The following is a 17,873-nucleotide window of genomic DNA, read 5'->3' as shown; positions in this document are numbered from 1 at the left end:
GTCTACAAAACGACGATAGAATACAACATTAGTAATAAATAACTCCATCTTAAACAAGACTTCAAGCTCCCAATGCGCTAAAAACATATTGGCGTAGCTATTGGCACAAGAAGTGCCCATAGCTACGCCATGTTTTTGGATAAAAAACTCATCCTGAAAAATGAAAATATTGTTTTCCAAAATTATTTCCAAAAGAAAACAAATCAATTCAATCTTTGTAGGTTCATACTCACTATGAGCCTTCAAATAATCATGTATATAGCTAAGTCCTAAGTCATTAGCTATCATCGTGAATAGGGACTGGATGTCCATTGTAACAAAAATTGTCATCTAACGTGTCAATGACTTGGATACATTCATATAAGTCCACAAGGAATTGTTTAGATCCTTGTAAGACTGTCCTGTTGACTTCAATGACCGGTCTCAAATGTCGCTCAATAAAAATTGATAAGGGCTCAGTAATCCAACCACCTCTGGAGACAATAGGTCGCATAGGAGGATTGGTCGGGTGTTTATGAATTTTCGGGAGTCCTTGAATAACTGGAACCAAGGGATCTGACACAACAAAAAAATTTAAAGTCTCTTCAGAAACTAAACCAATCATAAAGATATCTTGCACTGAATACCTAATACTATTTATAATATGAAAAACATCAGATAGGCCTATTTTCCCATAGAAGCTACCTTCACTTAACATCTGCTTCATGCTGTTGTTATAATGTTCAGAGTCCATAACAACAACTGAGCCACCCTTATCCGTGGGTCGAATACTAATGCTTAAGTTCTCTTTAAGCTTTAATAATGCTCGTCTCTCATCAGGCGTAAGATTAAATCTCTTGCCATGTCTATATTTTCCTGATACATTATTATAATAGTCATAAATACTATCCTCAGTAAGTTTAAAATATGCTTCTACTAAAGGATGATTGGGTGGAACAAATGTACTTAATGGCTTAAAAACAGGGGCATACTTAGGTTCATTCTCACTATTGTCATTCAAACAATTATTCCCATAGTGAAAACGTAACATCAGATTCCTGCAAAAAACTTTTAAGTCCAAAATAGTATCAGTGAGCTTACTATTCTCTGAGGGAATAAAAGTTAAACCCTTACAGAGTACATTCTGTTCTTCTTTACTCAAAGGAAATGAAGAGATATTCAGAATCAGTGAGTTGACATTTTCCCCCACATTTTCTTCAACGACTGATTCTGCCGTTGTTCGCCCGATAATTTCCTCTTCTGGCGACCTCGACTCATAGATCTGCTTCGTCTCCCAAACTGATCTGGGCGGACAGGCAGAGGAAAAAGGAGGTCACCACAAGGAATATCTGGACAAGCATTATTACTAATATGGGAATCAAGTTTATCATGATTCCTAATTTTAGATCTAACAACTTTGTCTACAGTAGGCTTATTAGTGCTATTAACAATAACTTTTGGAAATAAATTTTGCTCAGGTTGTTTATGCTGCTCATTGCAAAACTCTAAAGGTACCTGTACCTCATCATTAACAACCTGAAAAGTTTTAGACTTATTAGACAAGGAAGATTGTACTGTATGGGTCTCCGAAAACTCTGAAGTACCATCATCTATCAACTCAATACAGTCACGAATAACTGTAGCTGAACCATTCTGTAAAACAGTCACTCCCTTGACTGAATTAGTAACATCTTTAACAAAGTCAATCAGTGCCGTGGGGGCAGTTTTCTCAGATGTAGAAATCGACAAAGCAGATTTGGAGGGTTGTGCATTGGTCGCAGTTCCATAAACAGTGCTAGTAACTTTATTAGCTACTGAAACACCCTCTGGTCTTGACCAAACCAAAACCTGACCCGTTTTAAAGTTATTTAAGTCTCTTAATATCTTCACCTTCTTCTGCTGTATCAACTTTCTTTCAAAAACAGCCACACCATCCAATACACTTTCAAGCATGGGATTCAAAGACTCAAGGGAAAATTTTTTAAACAAAAAGTCTTGTTTAACTTTTAACTCATTTCGCAATTTGTCTTCTTCCGGAGAGAAAAACTCATTCAATAAATGCATATAACTAGCGCTCACCTCTAGATTTAAACGCTGCCATCTGGTTAATAATTCTGGAAACTGACTCCCTTGTGTTGGCATATTAAGGACACAAAGTCCTCAAAGGACAATGTTGTTCTCTAAACAGTACTCAAAATGCTGTCTTTGTAATTGTAACCTCTTTAATTTTAAGAAGTCATGTTCAATAGCATCCATATTCTGTTGCAGTTCTTCCTGCATTCGCATCGCATCAGTGACATCACCCATTGCTGTCTCATTGATGTCCATAGATACCAAAAATTTTCGATCTCTCTCCAAATAATTAGAGAAAAGTTGTGACAAATTAACACCAAATCTCCCATTTCTGCCATTTCTGGACGGTTCATAGTCCAATTCATTAGCGTCAATAGATTCAAAAACATTATCTGCCATGTCTCTGTGGATTATGTCAACGATAAAGTAGTAAAAAACGAACAAGAAAACAACAAAAATCCACAGAGTAAACATTTGTTCAGAATAAATAAAAATAATTATACCAAATAATAACTGGCAGAACGACCAAGACAGCATAAATCTAAACAAAAAATTCTTAAAATGTTTATTAAAGAGGTAAGCGCTTTCACATAAAAATGCTTCTTCAGACCTTTACACAGAATAAAAAATGGTCGAATATATACTATACAAGAAACAAATCCACCAATAAAAATTCAGACTCAATTATCAACACTAATTAATATAAATCTTCTAAATAAGAAAAAAAATATATATATATCATATAAGCATATTATTAAAATACTTATAAAAATATATAAAAACTATACATTAAAAATATATACATTTATTTAGGAACCCTCCGCTTTTTCAAAAAAGGTTTTATAGAAGCTCGTTCATTAAGACCATGGCCCCTATCAGCTCTTAGGATTATCATCCAATTATTTTCTTTAAACTCAGTGTGATTACATATGTCTCCAAAACGTAAACTAGGAACAACAATATCAATCACTCTAAAGGTGAAATGATGTACCTCACCATGTTCCATGACATGCTTAGACAAGGCATTACTATCCATGCCCTTTCTTATGTTATATAAATGTTCCCTAATTCTATCACGCAAAGGGTGATTAGTTTTGCCTACATAAAAAGATGAACAGATCACACATTAGGCAAGATAAACAACATTCATAGTTTTTCAGTTCACATTCACATGAAAAGAAAAAGATCTTTTTGTATCTGGATGGACAAACAACTCAGAAGTATTAATATAGTCACAAAAATTGCAACACCCACATGGTACAGTGATACCAGTCTTGACAGACCCATCACACAATGCTTTTTGACCACAAAGGATTCTCTTCAGGTTCTTTTTATTCCTAAAAATAAATTTCGGACTAGGACCAACAATATCACCTAATTCAGAATCAACTTGCAGAATGGACCAAAATTATGTAAAAAATACTACACAGTGTATTTTGGTCTCTTGTAAAAAATAATGGAATCCTCACATAATCAGAATATCCAGGAACCTTAGATTTAACTAAGTCTGGAATAATTAACTTAGGTCCATAATAAGGAGCTGCTGGTCCGACTCTGAGAGAATTCAAATCAGACCAATCGGATTGGATCTCTTTTTTAGTATACCCTCTGGAGACAAGTCTATGTTGTAACTCACTGATGTCAGTACAAAAACCATCAACAGTGGGGTTGAGTCTAGAGACTCTAATCCCTTGGCCACATATTAAGTTCTGAAACACGTGGCTCGGATGCATACTACCTCTTGATAGTAAAGTATTGCGAGAGCAACTTTTACGGTAAACTCCTGTATTAATCAAAGGCCCTGGGCGTTTTTCAACAAATAACTCCAAAAATATAACCTTTTCACTAGAGGAAACCATTGTGAAAGATAAACAATGACATAACTTATTTACCTGTGCAAAGAAAGTTTCTAAATCAACAGCACTACCTTTCCAAAGAAGAAAGACGTCGTCTACAAAACGACGATACAACACAACATTAGTAATAAATAACTCCATCTTAAACAAGACTTCAAGCTCCCAATGCGCTAAAAACATATTGGCGTAGCTATTGGCACAAGAAGTGCCCATAGCTATGCCATGTTTTTGGATAAAAAACTCATCCTGAAAAATGAAAATATCGTTTTCCAAAATTATTTCCAAAAGAAAACAAATCAATTCAATCTTCGTAGGTTCATACTCACTATGAGCCTTCAAATAATCATGTATATAGTAAGTCCTAAGTCATTAGTTATCATCGTGAATAGGGACTGGATGTCCATTGTAACAAAAATTATGTCATCTAACGTGTCAATCACTTGGATACATTCATACAAGTCCACAAGGAATTGTTTAGATCCTTGTAAGACTGTCCTGCTGACTTCAATGACCGGTCTCAAATGTCGCTCAATAAAAATTGAACAAGCTTATATAAAACCTTTTTTGAAAAAGCGGAGGGTTCCTAAATAAATGTATATATTTTTCATGTATAGTTTTATATATTTTTATAAGTATTTTAATAATATGTTTATATGATATATATATATATTTTTTTTTTTTTCTTATTTAGAAGATTTATATTAATTAGTGTTGATAATTGAGTCTGAATTTGTATTGGTGGATTTGTTTCTTGTATAGTATATATTCACCCATTTTTTATTCTGTGTAAAGGTCTGAAGAAGCATTTTTATGTGAAAGCACTTACCTCTTTAATAAACGTTTTAAGAATTTTTTGTTTAGATTTATGCTGCCTTGGTCGTTCTGCCAGTTATTATTTGGTATAATTATTTTTATTTATTCTGAACGAATGTTTACTCTGTGGATTTTTGTTGTTTTCTTGCTCGTTTTTTACTAATATATTGAACTAGCCAAACCCATTACACAACCTAATGTATGGTGGCAAGTGTAATAATACATGTAGGGGATATACACTTGCAGTCACTAGGAATGTAGTGTAGATGAAAAGGTAATTATAAGATGTTAACCGAGTTTTTTTCTACACCCTACTGTATGTGCATAAACCATGCAATTCCACACCTCAATGGGTATGTGTAATCTTAAAGTTTTGTTGGGACATATGACCTATTGTTCTATAAATATTTGCATTCACGTTGATGCATGGGCCCTGTTTAAAAAACACAATCATGGTGGCCTGTTGCTACCAAACATCCCTGCATGCTGTTGGAATATCCACTGTGGTTCAATATATGCATGTGTTATGCTTGCTGTTCAAATGTTGTAACCTTGGTGTGTTGGGTTAATGGGAATATTACTGCATGCTGTTACAACTAATCTGGAATGCTGTTTTGCTTATGTTGTAATTAAACACACCTAATCACAGAACGTATGAGAAGGCCGGTCCCAGCGGACCCACCTGTCCCTCCTCAGCTGGCGAGTGCACCTGGCACAAGCAGGTCCGATGCCCAGCCCGGGCTCCCCTCCTTCGTTGGTCCTGTGCCACCTTTGGGTGGAAGCGCTGCAGGGGATGGGGCTCACCCCCCCATGCAAAAGTGGGCAGAGAAGGGCCACCTGTCACCCTTCGAAGGGTCTGGGTTGTGGTGCGTAGGGAGATCTAGCATTCAGTCGCTGATCCCCTACGCCAGCATGAGGCAAGAGTGGTGCATCTCACGTCCTATGCAGCCCCCAGCACAGCCACCCTCGGGGCTGTGAAGGTTCAGTGGTGACTGCCCATGGGTGGGGATCTCAGTTCCACTGTTACCATCTGTGGGCTCATGGGCTTGCGATTTCCAAACATCCGACCCCGTCAATTGTGTTCACCCATCCCATGTGTCATACACCACCCCTGTATGCATCTTGTCTGCCTTGTCTGTTTACCTTCCCAACCTACCTCCCCGGACATACCTACTTCCTCTACCTCACTTCCCACTCTCACCTGAAAAAAAAAAAGAGCAATCTGTATCCACAAAAAAATTACGCCCCATACATAGCTGCCCATTTTGCACACATGTCCATTGGACATGTAAGCTGATAATCAGAATTGGCAATACAACATACTTTGTTGTCCTCACCCCTCTCCCAAGGGTGGAAGGTTTCAAATTTCACTCCAAATTCATTGCATATGCACAGCTGTTGCTGTTAAAGAAATGGGCAGTTATGGACCTTCCCTACACCCGTCCTGCACATCCCGAGCTTGTTTACCTACTGTCTATCCCTCTTTGTGCCCCCTTTTTCACCACTTTCCTATCTCCCCATTTTCTTTTCTTTAAAAGAAATTAGTGCAGGGATTAGCGGGAGTAAGCACTTTTAAGCGGTAGTAAGCGGGTTTAAGCGAGTGTGCGCATGTGTACGCTTAGCTAAGCATCGCTAAGCGTCACGCAAACCCACTTACAACTGCTTAAAAGTGCCTTAGTCACTCTATGGAAGGGCCTTTGTTCTAATGAGCAGCAAAAGAAAAGACCTCTGCTAGTCTCGAACCCCAGACCATTGACACAATAGACTGCATGAATTACTACAAGCCACAGCAGATATTCAGACAGTTTGGTTCTGAAATAAATATATCATGCATTACTATGAGGGAATGTAAATGGAAATTAGGAATGGTATAACACAAATCCTTTTCTGTGGGTCTTTACCAGCAGTGGTTGTGGAATTGCATGACATGACTGTGAAAGGAGAACTAGCCATCCTAGCAGGGAATAATGTTACAGTAGCACCTTACAAACACCACACAGTATCAGACCAGGATAAATACTGGCCACAGGAATACAGTGCAATAACCACATTTGTATGGCAGTTAATTGTGCAAGTGAGAAAAAAGTACATACTCCCATGTATCCTGGGTTAGCATTTGGAGGGGTGCATACATGTCTACACTGAGATGTGTGTACTGGAAGCAGCAACATTCAGGTTTGAGTACAACATGCATATAACTGGCTACAACCCTAGCATCAGATGAGACATATACCAACCTTCAGACTGACACAACGGTGTCCATAGCAAACAAGCATGGGCCCCACCTTGGAAATCTGAAAGGGCTACACCTACCTAACCTAGCATTTTATAGCAGTGGGCTGCAATCACAGTGAGTAATGCAATCACCAAACAGCAGGCTGCATGCAATTACTGAATGGTGGGCAGCAATTGGTGCAGAGGCTGTCACATGTATAAGTGAAGATACCTAGAAAAGCAGGCTGTACCTGCAGTCCACACATGCAATTATATCATTGCAGGGGCTGTGAGATAGAGAGTGAGAGAGAGAGTGACAGACACGGACACAGACACAGACTGAGACAAAGAGAGAGAGAGAGACACACGGACACAGACACAGACTGAGACAGAGACAGAACAGAGTGAGAAACTGAGACAGAAAGTTAAATAGAGGGTGAAAACCCAAAACAAACCACCAATTAAAAAAAAAAACCTACAAAACCATAACACACAGAGCATGGAAATACAAAGTAAGGTATGTAACTCACATGTATGTGTTGGCATGTTGTAGATGTTCCTGAAGAGTACTCTACACACTGCAAATCATCCATGTGTGGCAGCAGTATGTATCTATCTGTATCTGCACATGTGCATAGGGCAAGGGACATACTGCAACTGTTAGTGAAGGGTGGACAGATATCTGACAGTGAAGGTTGATATGTGCATATATCCATGTAGGTCGTAGTGTGTGGCCTAGAAAACAGCATGCAGTGCTCAGGAGTGGCCTTAGGTCAACTGCTGCCCTAGGCAAAAGGGCTCCACAGCGCCCCCTACCACACTTCCTGGTGCCCCCATCCTTGTCTTACTACACCACATAAATAGTGGAAAAGCACCCCTGCTAGAGTGGCGCCCTAGGCGGCCACCCAGTTGGCCTATGCCTAAGGCCAGCTATGGTAGTGTTGATATATGTTATGTGGTGGTTAAATGCTGTGGGACAGATTTGTCAGATCTGCTGTGTTACAGCCAATGAGGCTTGCTAATGCCACAAGGGCTGAGGACACCCACATGCATTCTGCACAACACTGTGCAATTTAATCACATACCTGTACATCCCACAACTGTCGCATAAGTAATATCCCCACCATGAAAGGTGGACTGTACATGTGCCTATATGTACATCCATGTGTACAGCAATGGATGTGTACATATATGTGTATAGATATGCATATATATAATATAGAGTGAGAGAGAGAGACAGAGAGACATGGGGTCATATGTACCGCAACAGGTGTGTGGTGACCAAGGCATGGACTGTAGACAAGTGTTGATACTGCAGTGCCATTCCACCTTCCCAAAACAGTGTACCCATTAACTACCACATAGGTAGAGATCTACCTAACAGTGAAGGTGTGGTAAGGGAACATGGGACACAGGTGGACAGTAGCCTCCGCTTTGATGAAGACAGTGCCACACTACACCTGTAATCTGTCTGTGTGGTATGTGTCATGACAACAGGTGTGTCATCTATGGAAGTATAGGTTACAGTTCCCCTCTACTCATCACAATGCCCTGTGTGGTATGTACTTCACATGACAACTACACCAGGTGAACAGGCCACAGACAGACCTCCCAAAGGGTAATACTGGCCGCAAACAGATGCCCTATGCAGACTGACTCACAAAACCACAACTACACTGGATTGCATACTTGCCACACAGAGGTGACCTCTGCTGGACATACAGAGGTATGTCACACCCATAGCTGGGTGACAACCACCATGGCAACATATCACAATCCCTCTGGGATACACGCTCTAGGGCCCTAAACCTTGTCAGCTCACTAGACAGCACATGCTGGAGGGATAGGTTCTCATCTCAGAGATATGCCATACACTGGAACAGACCACATAGCAATAGCAAACAAGGCTCCTCCTTAGCAGTTGTTATAAATACCCCTGATGAGTGTGTGGGAGATTGGTAATACACCCCAGGAAACACATCTGTGGTTCTTGGAAAAACAAATAGATAGGTAAACTTGACAAAGAAACACCGGCTGCTGAAGTTCGCAAAAAAATCCACAGATCAGATCCTCTGATCACCACTTAATATTTATTTCACACCACACACACACATCACAGAAAAATTAAAGGTTATGTTATGCAGGTGGTAGGTGTGGTGTCTGGGAGGGTGCTTGTTAGTTTTTTACTTTGTGTTTTTTTTGGAGTGATTTAGCCAGGGTTGTGGTTCTGGTTGGCAGGGGCAAGTGAAATCAAAGTACATGTGTGTCAAAAGCCAGGGTAGCATATGGTTAGGCTGCCGTAGGCCCTAGGGCCAATAGCATATTACCTACCTATGACACTATGCACTCACACATGTACTTAATGCAATAGCTGCTATGTGAGGTTGAATAAGTGTAACGCTGAATGTGTGCAAGGTCTGTAAAGGTGTGAGAGCTTAGTGTGACATTGGATCTGACATGGTAGTTCCTATCCTAGCTGTGAGGACAGCAACTGATGTGTAATGTACTGTTAGGCAGACATAGTAGTATGGCATATGATGTGACGTAGTTCTCTGTTGACGAATGTGGTGTCTCATTGTAGGCTAAAGCAATACATGTATGCTTAGTGAGTGGTACTGCTGGTGAATCCATCACCAATATGAACTGTAGCACTACCTGAAGCTGTAGACCTAAACAGCACATTATGGTGTGTGTTCACATTGCTTGGAAATACTGTCATGTGTGTTTTCTGTAGTCTGCACAGAGGACAGAATGTAGGCATAAGGGTGTGTAAGTAGTGGCACACAGTACCGTATGGTACACAAGTAATGCTCATCTGTGTTGGCATACAGTGGTGCGTTGTATGTTTGTCTGATGTGTGTGTGATTATGCCTGTACAATGGCTGCAATCATATGTGTGTTATAGGGTAAACATGTGTATCCAGCAACATATATACTCTGTTACAGCAGTATGCCACCTATAGTAACAACTGTACACATCTGTTAGGCAAGGCTATAGCATCAATGACTAGGGTGGTTGATTGGTACTACTGTACCTGTACTTTACATCCATTGCAATGGATGACATCTCTGTTCATGCATTGGTGTGATATACACCCCTGTCTTGAGGTTGTGCAATGTGTCATAAACAGTGTGTCGGGTACTGTTGTATAGTGGTGTGATATATAGAGTGTGCCAGGCAGTGTTAGTTAGTTGTGGCCTGAGAACCAATAAGTGGTATTGAACATGTGTAACCTCTGACAGACAATAGGATGGTATATATGTCAGTAAAGTGATATCTGTGGGTAAAAGTGTAAAGTGTGCCACAGGACACTCTCACACATATTTTTCATATTTTTTTTAGCCAGATGGCCCACCAACGCAACCCAGCGTACACAGCGGATGAGGAAGAGGTGATACTGCAAAGCCTACTGCAGAGGTACACAATGCTGTTCTCCAGAAGCAGCCAGCACCAGCAGGAGTGGACTGCACTGTGGCAGGAACTTGTTTGTCAGATAAATGACATAGGCATGCATAACTGGACATATGAGCAGGTACGCCATCACTGCAGTGATTTAATTAGACAAGTCCGGCGGCGTGCGTCTGATATCCAAAGACAGCAGCTTGCTACAGGTGGTGGGGTGGCCATTCATCCCCCCCCTCACCAGAGTGGAGGAACTGCTCCTAAGTGTGGTGGCTCCTGGACAACAGCTACATCAACCTCTGACATGTGTTGTAATGGAGGCCGGAGCCACCCAGCACATCCACCTGGAGCAAGCAGGTAACATGCCCTATCTGTAGACTACAGTTAACTGTATTGATATATTATATCTACATGAGATGTGTACTGTGTGTTTAGCAGTTCTGCTGCCTAGTGTTGTGCAATACGGATAGTTTGAATAATATCTCTACACCTGTGACTGTTGACTGTTGTTGCACTGCAGTTTAGCATACCCACTGTAGCAATGCCACAGTTGTGGCCGCTGACGAACTCTCTCATATTCTCCTAGGTCCCTCTGGTGTGATAGCAGAGCAGCCAATCCATGCTGGTGAGTGTGTAATACCTGCAATGTTGGTAATGAAATATGCATGTCATTGGTGAGGTGTAGGCCATGTACAGGTAACACACCTATGCATAATGCATGCCATGCATGTTTGCTGTGAGACATTGCACAGCTCAGTAATGTCATTAGCTGCCTCAATAACATGCAATACACAGAGCATGACACACAGTTGTGGCAACCCCGTACTGCACATTGGATAGGCATAGTTGCAACACCTGTACATAACATAACACATTTACCACATGCAGTACACAAAGTCATGCTACATATGGTGTAACCAAACACCCGCTGTAAGGTCGCACTTCAGTATCCCACATGTCATCCACACACACATGATGTACCTCAGGGGTAGAGGCCTATCATGGGGCTGTGCAACACTCTTCAACACATAACACAGTCATGTTAGGTAATGCTCCCTATTGGGCACTTCATACATCCATGTACAAAGTGGCTGTGAACGTAGCCATGGCACTGCAATTCAGGTACAGCATGCTAGGCAGTGGTCTGTCACGCAGTAGTAGTCGTGAGTGACCACAAGATGCATGATGATGATGATGGCACATGGTACTACACCGCAACTGGTTACAGTGACCACAGTACTACACATAGTGGTCTTTGCTGTGCACCTCATTGTTCTGTGTGTGCAAACATATGCACCTATACATGCTATGCATAGCATGTTGTGTGTGTGCTTACATATGCCAGTATACACATTTTGCACAGCAGTCGCCATCTGTACAAGGAGTCACATATATGTCCTGGAATGCTATTGGGTGTATAGGTCACATGACACACATTGGGTATGTGTGGTGTTTAATGATGCAGTTGTGTAGCATGCCATGTCATGGCTGGCACCGACATATCTGAAATATGTCCCACACTCACCATAACCACTATACAATGTCCATGTCGAGCATTGGGATTCCTTCACATCTACATGCGCCACTCATCCCATGTCTGTACATTGCATGCATTTGCTACACCTGTGCCCACTATTATGTGCTATGGACACAGACACTATCATCAGACATGGCAATTTATGTGTCACACAGATAACACATGCAGCCATGGTATGTATACCATTGAGTGATGGTGCACATGACATTGCAGAGTAGATAATACTTGCACAGCAATGTTGTGTCCATGTACACATTGTGTTCCAGGGTGTAGCCAATCACTGAACAACTACACACATGCATCAAAGCCATGTATAATGTCATTAGATAGGGCTGTCTACACTTGCACTGCATGGTGTTGAGCAACACATGGTTTGCATGCTGACACGTGTGTGGTGACTGTTTGCCTTGTGATACTGTCACCCACCATCACCCACTATTGCTGGTGTGTGTGTGTGTGTGTGTGTGTGTGTGTGTGTGTGTGTGTGTGTGTGTGTGTGTGTGTGTGTGTATGTGCTGTGGTGAGCAGTGTATTTCTGTGCATGTGTGCATGTGTGCACGTGTGCATGTGTGCATGTGTGCTAACATCATGTACAGATTGTAAAGTGTGTTACCTGTCTTCCTTCCACAGGTGCTGAGTTAGGGGTGGCTGAATGCAGCAGGGAACCTGATGCCACCGCCACTAATAGTGGAGATGATGAGACATGTATTGTGGGACAGGAAGGTCTGACAGGGTCTGTCATTGGTCCACCAATCAATAGTACACAGTGGTCAACCCCATCTATGCACACACTCATACTGCCAATACATCCCTCGTCACCAATGGCCTTAGCTGAGGGACAGCATACAGTTGGGATTGACCAGGAGAGTGTGGTACCTATGGCACGTGCATCCCCTCACAGCAGCCATAGCCAGATTACTGGAATGGTACCACATAGCCGGATGTCCAGGGGTTCTCGGGGGGCAACACTGGTAGTATTGCCCCTGGCAGACATGCCCCCAGAGGTACTACAACCTCCAGTATGTTCTGGGCCATAATGCAGGCACAGGCACATATGGAATGGTACACCCGACAGGGACTAAGGGTGCAGAGGGCCCATTACACTGCTATCAATGACAGCATCCATGACCTTGCCGATGCCATCCGGAATTACACCGAGGTCATTGATAGCCATTGGAGGGAGACATTAGATGTCCTCCACAATGTGTTAGCCATGAGCCAGGACCTTGTGGGATGGATGAGAAGCTGACATGGACGCATGCCAGCATCAGCTGGCAGTCATCACGGATGGACCACGGATCACAGCCGCTCCTGTAGTGGCAGTACCAGCCCCAGCAATGCTGGGGCTGGCCTGTCCATTGACCATCCTACTAGACCATGTGCACGTGGCACTGGCCAGTCCCAGCAGGGACATGGGTCCAGTCATCATACCTCTGCCTCTGATGATAGCACCCAGTCAGGGTTGGTACCCGATACTGCCCGTAGCACCCCTGCTAGGCACAGGTACTGTGTCCATGGCCTGAGACAGTGATCTGTACGGCCTAGCAGGTACAGTCTGTGGCTGTCCCACAACCGCCTGTATATGGCAGCCACATGGTGGAGTTGTGTGCATGCAGACACACATACATTTACCATACAACTAGGGCTCACACATACACACACACATTACATCAACATTGGCCCATGCAATACTGTTGTCCCTCACACACACACACACACACACACACACACACACACAGAGACATGCCGATTGGATGGGTCAATGTCGGGCTCTGGCAAACCTACAACATACCCTGGGCATATGATGACACCTGTGCCACCTCCTGTCATCTGTAACATTGACACAGGAACAGGCTAACATGGTTCTGATGCACAGGGTGACATAGCAGTGTAGCAATAGTGGCAAGTTGCCAACAGGAAAGTGTAATGATATCCTTGTAGGTATATCTGAGCAGGCATTATGCATCACAGCTTTGATAGTCATTGTAGCATTGTTTACACCAGTGTTAAGTCTGAGTATGTATTGTGCGCCCATGTGCCACTTGGCTGAAGTGTACAGTGTTGCCAGCATGTGTTAGTGAGTGGACAGTACGTGTGTGATGTGTGCATTACAAATTAGCGGGTTTACATCTGTGAACATGGTGTGTGCGCACTGTCTGCATGTATGTGCATAGTGGACACGTGGGATGTGTGACATACCCTGTTCTACACATTGTTAACATCTCATGGTATATTTCGATGACAAGTATGCATTCTACTACAGATATGTACTAACATGGGTACACATGTGTGTATGACATGGGTTGGAACTATGCTGTGGGTGATACTGTTGCTATCTGTCAGTGATCTGCAGTCTGGTAGTATACACCACCTCAACAGCATGACTATAACCAATCATTAGATGATGTTCTGACAAATGACTCACAGTTGTAGGGAACTCAGTAACAGTTGGATCCCTCCAGTACTATACTATAACAGTAACTAGTGGCATTGACCGCCACACGTTCCTGGGACCACACCTGTGTGGCATATAGCCCTCTTAGGTACATGCAAACACACTTGGGATATGTCCATCCATATCTGGAAATGCATGCATTGGCCTACACTGCATTCCCCTGGATGGGACGCATATCCTACACAATGGTAACATACAGACAGATACCTGTTGTCCAATACATGCTGTATAGCAGTAAGACGTCTATGGCATAGTCATCCACATTTACTATACATACTATCCCGACAGTACCACATAGGTGGTAGACCTGAACATGTATGTTGTGTACCAATGTGTACAGACAGACAAGTGTTATGTCATCTGTCCCTTGGTATCCACATATCCATAGGTATTGTGGGGTCCCTCTGTGTTTCGCATAACACATTAGGGGCCTGTATGCATATCCACAGGGCTGGTGTACACCTATAATGACTGTCCATTATTGCCAGTCGTTGTTGTGTATGAACATGTCTGACATATACCCCCGGCAATTACCCTCACTCACAGTACTGTATAGTATGTGTCATGGGTGTGTGTGGCAGAGATGTCCTTGGCCACGGATCACTACATTGGCCGGGCTTGACACATATATACATATGTGACCTATGATCTGAGAAGCAGCGGCACAATCTGTTGAAGGTTACAAATATATTCATGTAGTATGCAGGCTTGACACCTATGTACTGATTGAGGTCACATGTACACAAATTTATTTGGCACGCAGATACCCGATGTGTGCAATGCACATACTGTTTGAAACATATGTCATACTGTAGTAAAAGCAAAACCCACACTGCATTGACCACCTGTGGCACATGCACGCACTCAATGCTTGCAGGACTCAAACCCCTATCTAACTATGTTATGATACTAGAGAGATATGCATTAACACAGTGCGCTATATGCATGACTGGGTGGTTTCTGTTCTCCTTGAATATTTGTAGGATGCTGACATCATCAGACTTTCCAAAGAGGGATGTACCTCTTTTAATGTGTTTTCCCAGTCTCCAAAAAGGCTACTCCTCTCAAAGGAAATCACACACATACACTTGGAGTTGGCAGGACTCAAACCCCTACCTATGTTATGATACTAAAGAGATACACATTGACACGGCACGCTATATTCATTACTGGGTGGTTTCTGTTCTCCTTGAATATTTGTAGAATGCTGACATCATCAGACTTTCCAAAGAGGGATGAACCTCTTTTAATGTGTTTTCCCAGTCTCCAAAAAGACTACTCCTCTCAACGGTAATCACACACATAGCGTTTGCAGAACTCAAACCCCTACATAACTAGATTATGATATTAGAAAGATTCACATCAACATGGCATGCTATAAGCATTACCAGGTGGTTTCTGTTCTCCTTGAATATTTGTAGGATGCTGACATCATCAGACTTTCCAAAGAGGGATGTACCTCTTTTAATGTGTTTTCCCAGTCTCCAAAAAGGCTACGCCTCTCAAAGAAAATCATGCACACACACTTGGCATTTGCAGGACTCAAACCCCTACCTAACTATGTTATGATATTAGAGAGATATGCATTAATATGGCACGCTATAAGTATTATAGGGTGGTTTTTGTTCTCCTTGAATATTTGTAGGATGCTGACATCATCAGACTTTCCAAGGAGGGATGTACTTCTTTTAGTGTGTTTTCCCAGTCTCCAAAAAGACTACTCCTCTCAAAGGAAATCACACACATACACACACTTGGAGTTTGCAGGACTCAAACCCCTATCTATGTTATGATACGAAAGAGATGCGCATTGACACGCCACACTATATGCATTACTGGGTGGTTTCTGTTCTCCTTGAATATTTGTAGGATGGTGACATCATCAGACTTTTCAAAGAGGGATGTATCTCTTTTAATGTGTTTTTCCAGTCTCCAAAAAGGCTACTCCTCTCAACGGTAATCACACACATACACACTTGACGTTTGCTGGACTCAAACCCCTACTGAATTATGTTGTGATATTCGAAAGATACGCATTAACGTGGCGTGCTATAAGCATCACTGGGTGGGTTTTGTTCTCCTTGAATATTTGTAGGATGCTGACATCATCAGACTTTCCAAAGAGGGATGTACCTCTTTTAATGTGTTTTCCCAGTCTCCAAAAAGGCTACTCCTCTCAAAGGAAATCACACACATAGCGTTTGCAGGACTCAACCCCCTACCTAACTACGTTATGATATTAAAGAGATATGCATTAATATGGCGCACTACAAGCATTACTGGGTGGTTTCTGTTCTCCTTGAATATTTGTAGGATACTGACATCATCAGACTTTCCAAAGAGGAATGTACCTCGTTTAATGTGTTTTCCCAATCTCCAAAAAGACTACTCCTCTCAAAGGAAATCACACACATACACCCCCCCACCCACATACTTGGCATTTGCAGGACTCGAACCCCTATCTAACTATGCTATGATACTAGAGAAATACACATTAACACAGCGCACTATATGCTTGAGTGGGTGATTTTTGTTTTCCTGGTATATTTGTAGGATGATGACATCATCAGACTGGACATGGTAATGAGTGTACACATTTTTATGCAAATGTAGGTCGGCAGGTATCAACAGCTTGTACAGGACCCCATGAGTCTCACCTTGTGTGATCTATCTGGGGACACATTGACATCCCTTCATATGTCAACACATATCTATGCACAGATTGTTGGTTTTGTGGATACATGTTTCTGTGATGTTGCTGAAGAGCTGTTCAAAGTCTATGTGGGACATTTGTAGCTCTGTTCCGTGATGTATGTCCTGGGTGGCTGCCTTGCAGACGCTGTAGCATGCTTGGGAACCATGATCTGCACATGAACATACCACAGTTGGTAGGGTTGTGTCTTTGTTGGTTTCCAATAGCTCTGTTTATGATTTCTGCCTTGATGCACTCCATGGCCTTGCAGATCAGACTTTATAGGCTTACTGGATTATACTTCCCATGGTGTGTTGTGCACCCACACATGTGGGGAGTGTCATATGTTGCTGTAACACATTTGACGGTTCCAGGTCCTGTGGAGTGGGTGAGGCTCAACAGACTGTTCAGGTGCAGGGTCTGTTTGTTCAGTAGTGCATGCATGACACATATTGGGAAACAATGTAATCCAATTGCTGCCATGCTTTTGGCTCTGGGGGGAGATGTTCAGCCATTCTACACATGATATCTCCTGGTATGATGTCAGGGGCTATCGTCAGTGGGAGGTGGGTATGTATACATGGGCCTGTCTGACAGGATGTCGGCAATGTCAGTAAGGTACAGTTGTCCCTGACTCAGCACATATATGCATGTATATTACTATTTATTACATAGCTGAAGGACATGTCATGATTCTCAGTCTGGACTCCTTCTCAGCTACTCTTTACAAAACACCGACAAACCTGAGCACTAATCCCGGTTATACTCTTTTACACACTTAACACCCTACTGACCCTTTGTGATCAGGCTACAGAGTATGTCATCATAATACACTGGCATGTCCAGGGGTC

General features: G+C 42.3%; 1 pseudogene; it reads left to right on the top strand.

The window, feature by feature from the left end:
* Positions 1 to 17,873, top strand: part of LOC122816296 — a 126,033-nt pseudogene that overhangs the window by 4,410 nt on the left and 103,750 nt on the right.

Source organism: Protopterus annectens, chromosome 12.part0 (genome assembly GCF_019279795.1).
Source record: "Protopterus annectens isolate FY-2018-M chromosome 12.part0, PAN1.0, whole genome shotgun sequence".
In the NCBI taxonomy this organism is placed as follows: Eukaryota; Metazoa; Chordata; order Ceratodontiformes; family Protopteridae; genus Protopterus; species Protopterus annectens.
Note: the sequence above shows the minus strand (reverse complement) of the source record. Positions and strands in the feature narration are given on the sequence as shown.